At 42.5% G+C, this 5,850-nt stretch overlaps 1 protein-coding gene across 2 annotated transcripts in view; it reads right to left on the bottom strand.

The window, feature by feature from the left end:
• Window positions 1-5,169, bottom strand: part of ZNF350 (zinc finger protein 350) — a 19,957-nt gene extending 14,788 nt beyond the window's left edge. For both annotated transcript variants that reach the window (XM_017503923.2, XM_017503920.2), the window contains exon 1: window positions 5,053-5,169. The gene's annotated coding sequence lies outside the window, so the exon portion shown is untranslated. The remainder of the gene's footprint in view (window positions 1-5,052) is intronic.
• Window positions 5,170-5,850: the final 681 nt, after the last annotated feature.

Here is a 5,850-nt window from a genome sequence, read left to right as displayed (position 1 = left end):
AGGAGAATTGCCTGAACCCAGGAGGCGGAGGTTGCGGTGAGCCGAGATCGCGCCACTGCACTCCAGCCTGGGTAACAAGAGCGAAACTCCGTCCCCCCCCAAAAAAAAAAAACTGAGCTGAAGTCACTGGCTTCAGACACCTGTTTGACCCCACTCATCACTCTCTCAAGTTTTAGAGATGTATAATGGTTGATAAAGTGAACTGTGCTCTTTTCCATTTATGGGAGCCATGTGGCAGAATTAACTTATTTTCACACTGTTTGGAATTATACAGCTTATAGTTTTCTTTGTAACGATTTTCAAATATATTGAAGCCTTTTTAATAATGGAAATCTTCTATCTACACTTTTTTCTCTTTTTAACATATAAGTAAGAGTAGGACCAAGCAGAATAAAATAAATATAAGGTCAGGTTTTAAATAAATAAAATATATACATCTAGAAAAATTAACAAAGAAAAGGAAGAGATCAACAATACCAAAAACATTACCTCCAGGAAAGGTGTTAACTCTAGACAACACAACAGGTGAATTTTACAGGTAGGCAACAATACAAGAATGTCCACTAACACCCTGTTTTCCTACTTTGTATTGGAAAGTTGAGTCAATGCATTAGGATAAGAATGAATTATAAGCATTACAAAGTAAGACAGAAAACTAAGGTCATTTTCAGGCAATATTATCGCCGACATGGAAAATGAGATTCAGGAAATTACCTATTTAAAAAAGAAAATGCTCCCTTAGAAACTCCCAGGCAGATTTTTGCATTTATAGTTGGCTAGAATTGCACCATATGCCTGAGCGCATTTCCATGTCGAAGCTACCACTAGCAATGTCAACTGGAACCACTCAGATTGGTTAAGACCAATCACGCCTTACTAAGAAACTGAATTTGGGTCACCTTGCCAAAGGGATGGATACTTAACAAAATGGAGATTCTGTTAAGAAAATGTGAATATATGTTCAGGCAGGCAAGCAACACCGTCACTATATATTAAGACATGGCCGGGCGCGGTGGCTCACGCCTGTAATCCCAGCACTTTGGGAGGCCGAGGCGGGTGGATCACGAGGTCAAGAGATCGAGACCATCCTGGTCAACATGGTGAAACCCTGTCTCTATTAAAAATACGAAACATTAGCTGGGCATGGTGGCGCGTGCCTGTAATCCCAGCTACTCAGGAGGTTGAGGCAGGAGAATTGCCTGAACCCAGGAGGCGGAGGTTGCGGTGGGCTGAGATCGCGCCATTGCACTCCAGCCTGGGTAACAAGAGTGAAACTCCGTCTCAAAAAAAAAAAAAAGAATTATCAGAGAGCAAGAGAAAAAATGCTTACTGAAAAGAGGCACAATTTATCTCTTCATTCATAGAAATACTCTGTATCTATATCCCTAACAGTCTTGAAATGTATACAGCAAAAAATAGACCCCAAAACAAGAAACAGAAAATTCAGACTCAAAGAAGACGTTAACACACCTCTCTTAGTAACCGACAGAACAAACAGACCATCAACAAACAAAATAAAATTTATAAATGAGAAAGAAATGAAACCTTTTATCTGAGGAATGTGACTCCCTTTAAATTATCAGGTCTAGAGAGGCATTAAAATGTGACAGCAGTCTTTCTGATAGGGGTTCTTCTGATAGGGTTTCCCCTGAAAAGAAATTAAAAACTAAAAAAAAAAATTAATATTACAATAGTCACAACTCATTCCCCTCAAGCTAAATAATTATCTCTTAAAGCCAATTGCTATGTAGGCTCTAGACTAACTCACACCGACTAGACATAAAATGCCACTCATTGGACAGCACAACTCATAAAACTCCATAGTTAACAATGTATAGCCAGTCACTAATTGATGTTACTCTGTAAACCAATGAGGATTGCTGCCAGACAACTGTATGTCAGCTCACGGTTTTTCTCTTTTGCCTTTAAAACCTACTTGTAACAAAGTCCTAACACAGCACTTCCCAAGGCAATGTCAAAGTATTTTCTCAGGCTGCTGTCCTCATTTTGTCTCAAGTAAACTCTAAAATTGTATTTTGTGCCTCAGTTTCCTCCTTTAGGTTGACATAAACAATATCATTTAGAAGAACTCGAATATATGTTTAAAATTAGAGACACCGAGATAAATTTTGACAGTTTTAAATGAATGCAAAAAGGTACTACAAAGATGAGTTGGAAAACAAAGCATTTTTAAAGTGTCAAGTCTCCCAATCTACAGATTCAACGAAATCAGAATCAAAATCCCAAACTTACAATGAAAATATTAAATAGCTATAAACTATTTTTAAAAGTTTGAAAAAAAGAAGATGTGCCCTATCAGTTATCAGCACTTACACAGGTACTTTAATCAGGACAGCACAATATTAGTACAATGATGGACAAATAGAACAAAGAAACAATAAAATGCTTATAAACAGAATTGAGCACATACAGAGTCTGAATGACAGTAATAGCTCTGCAGGGAAGTAGATAAAGGCTGTCTTTTCAATAAATGGAACTGAGGGCACCATGGCTCATACCTGTAATCCCAGAACTTTGGGAGGCTGAGGCTGGTAAATCATTTGAGGCCAGGAGTTTTAAGACCAGCCTGGCCATCATGGCAAAGCCCCGTCTCTACTGAAAATACAAAAATTAGCCAGGCATGGTGGCTCATACTGGTAATCCCAGCTACTCGGGAGGCTGAGGCACAAGAATCGCTTGATCTTGAAACAAAACAAAGCAAAACAAAAAAGAGCAGAATAGCTTGATCCTGAAAGGCGAAGATTGCAGTTGAGCCAAGATCGTGCCACTGCATGGGGATGGGAACAGAAGGTTAAAAGCCTCCTCACAACATACACAAAAAACATTTTAGGATCAACTGTCAATTTCAATGATAGAAGCATCTCAATAAAGTTTTAAAGAAGATTAATATAAAAGATTCAATGTTATTAGGATATGGACAGATGTTTTAAACAGGCCACATAAAGCACACTATAAAGCAAACCATATTCTGCTAGGGGAACTATAAGTGGTACAACCACTTTAGAAAACAGTTTGACATCTATTTAGACTGAAATTATACACACGCTATGAAGCAGTGATTTTACTCTGAGGTGCACATCTAGGCATATATCGCTGTCTCTCCCAAATGAGGGTACATGTGAACCAGAAGACATTTACACAAATTTTCATAGATGCATTATTCGTAATAATACAAGCTTTAGGCAATACAAATGTAATTAATAATAGAAAAAAACTGCTATATATTCACATAATGGAATGTGATACAAAAACTTGTACCTTTGGCCCAGCCTGCAAGAATGCTTTTTACATTTTTAAAAGGCTATAAAACAAAAAGCAAAGTAGCATATGCAAGAGACCATATGTAGTCTGCAAGCCCTAAAATATTCTCTGTAAATTTGCCTGATCCTTGTCATTGAGCAAAGAAAATATACTCAGATGCAACAGGAAAGACCTTCACCAATAATGAGCAAAAGAAGGCTGACACAAAAAAAGAATGATGTACAATTCCACTGATACACAGCTTAAAATAGGCAAACCTATATTAACTACAATGATAAATCACGAGTAATTATGTGGTAAAACTAGGCCAGGTGCGGTGGCTCAAGCCTGTAATCCCAGCACTTTGGGAGGCCGAGGCGGGTGGATCACGAGGTCAAGAGATCGAGACCATCCTGGTCAACATGGTGAAACCCCGTCTCTACTAAAACTACAAAACATTAGCTGGGCATGGTGGCACGTGCCTGTAATCCCAGCTACTCAGGAGGGTGAGGCAGGAGAATTGCCTGAACCCAGGAGACAGAGGTTGCGGTGAGCCGAGAGCGCGCCATTGCACTCCAGCCTGGGTAACAAGAGCGAAACTCCGTCTCAAAAAAATAATAAATAAGACATGAAGGCTGGGCGCGGTGGCTCACACCTGTAATCTCGGCACTCTGGAAGGCCGAGTCAGGCGGATCACCTGAGGTCAGGAGTTCGAGACCAGCCTGGCCAACTGGGTGAAACCTCGTCTCTACTAAAAATACAAAAATTAGCCGGGCATGGTGGCTCGCGCCTGTAACCCCAGCTACTCGGGGGGGCTGAGGCAGGAGAATCACTTGAACCCGGGAGGCAGAGGTTGCAGTGAGCCGAGATCGTGCCATTGCACTCCAGCCTGGGAGACAAAAGCAAAACTCAGTCTCAAAAAATAAAAATAAGGCCGGGTGCGGTGGCTCACGCCCGTAATCCAAGCACTTTGGAGGCCAAGGCGGGTGGATCACCTGAGGTCGGGAGTTCAAGACCAGCCTAACAAATATGGTGAAACCGCGGCTTAATAAATAAATAAATAAATAAAAATAAAAATAAATAAATAAAAGAAGTGAGCGCAGAGGTTTTGATTTTGCCGGCCATGAGGTCTCTGTCACAACTCCACGCTACCTTTGCAACCACAGACAATATATAATCGGAGGGTATAACTGAACTTGACCGCCCCCATCTGTAAATAGCCACTCCAAGGATCAGAAGAGTTGATCTATGGTTTCGAAGTAATGCTGGGGGCTGTGTCGCCTTTTGCCTCAGTAATCGAGGTTCGAATCTCAACCCAGCACCCAGGGCGCCAAGGCCTCGAAAGCTTAAGCCCTAACAAGACTTTGTACCATAGACACTGCCCCCATGCCCCTTACTCATCCGAACCACGGACCACACACTCTCCTGTGATGCACATCCTCCCCGACTCCAACATCACTGAATCGCAAATTAAATCCTAAACCCGAAACAGACGCCACTTGGATCCTAAGAGCCGCCTCCATCCTTTACGAGCAGAGTGATCTATACCTTGACAGTTAGGACACGGTCGTTGATCACTACAGACCCTTAGTCGTTGTAGTCACGCCAAAGGCACACGGACCAGACAGAGGGATCACAGACTCCCCCACCAGGTACCTCCCGAATGCCTGCACCCCGGCGCTCTCCCGTCTTCCTGCCAAAAACTACGTGATCCAGGCTACACCAGGTCCTCAGACCTCCCGAACCTTCCACTGGGACAAAAAACTTTCACGGACAAAACCACACGCTGACCTCTATTTTCTCCAGATCCACAAGGAGGCCCTCAACGTTACACTTCCGTAAACTGCTTCTACCTCTTGACTCCTCGCACAGGTTCATGGTCCACCTACGGCGGCCGATGAAAACCTACCGGATTTACGGCTGTTGCTAGTCTGTAATATGGCCGCGCCCAATACTTGTAGCTCCACGGGGGCAGCCATGTTTGAAAAACGGACGTACAGAAGTCAGTGGCAGGTGTTTGAGCCAGCAGCCAGGGAAGATGAGAGAAGTCACTGAAATCGCCTCATTTCCTGGCACTTCAAGTCTTGCGAAAAGGGGCAGATTTTCAGAGACTCAAGCCTTATCAGGCAAATATGGGGTGGGCTAAATTACTTTTAATGCTTTGCTATCCACTTTGTTAATTTCTTTTTAAAGGTTTTAAAAAGGACAAGTAAGAGTGCAGCCAGGTGCAGGTATCACAGAGAATGAATTGAAAATGAAAAAGGTAACAGATCAGGTAGAAAGAGAAAAGCCAACACATCAGGTAGGCGGACACCCACGGAAAGCGTCTGGCGAAAAATAGCTTGCAGGAAGCGGTTTCTAAGAACACAAAAATAGCAAGTATTCAGGGGTGAAGAAAGAAAAAATACTTATAATTATTTTATTTTATTTTTGAGACGGAGTCGCATTCTGTCGCCCAGGCTGGCGTGCAGTACTCGGGAGGCTGAGGCAGGAGAATCTCTTGAATGCGGGTGGCGGAGGTTGCAGTGAGCCCAGATCGCGCACTGCATTCCAGCCTGGCGACAGAGCGATACTCCGTCTCAAAAAAAA

This window comes from Cebus imitator, unplaced genomic scaffold (assembly GCF_001604975.1).
Source record: "Cebus imitator isolate Cc_AM_T3 unplaced genomic scaffold, Cebus_imitator-1.0 Scaffold316, whole genome shotgun sequence".
Taxonomy (NCBI): Eukaryota; Metazoa; Chordata; class Mammalia; order Primates; family Cebidae; genus Cebus; species Cebus imitator.
The sequence above is the reverse complement of the archived record's forward strand: the minus strand, read 5'-3'. Positions and strand labels throughout refer to the sequence as shown.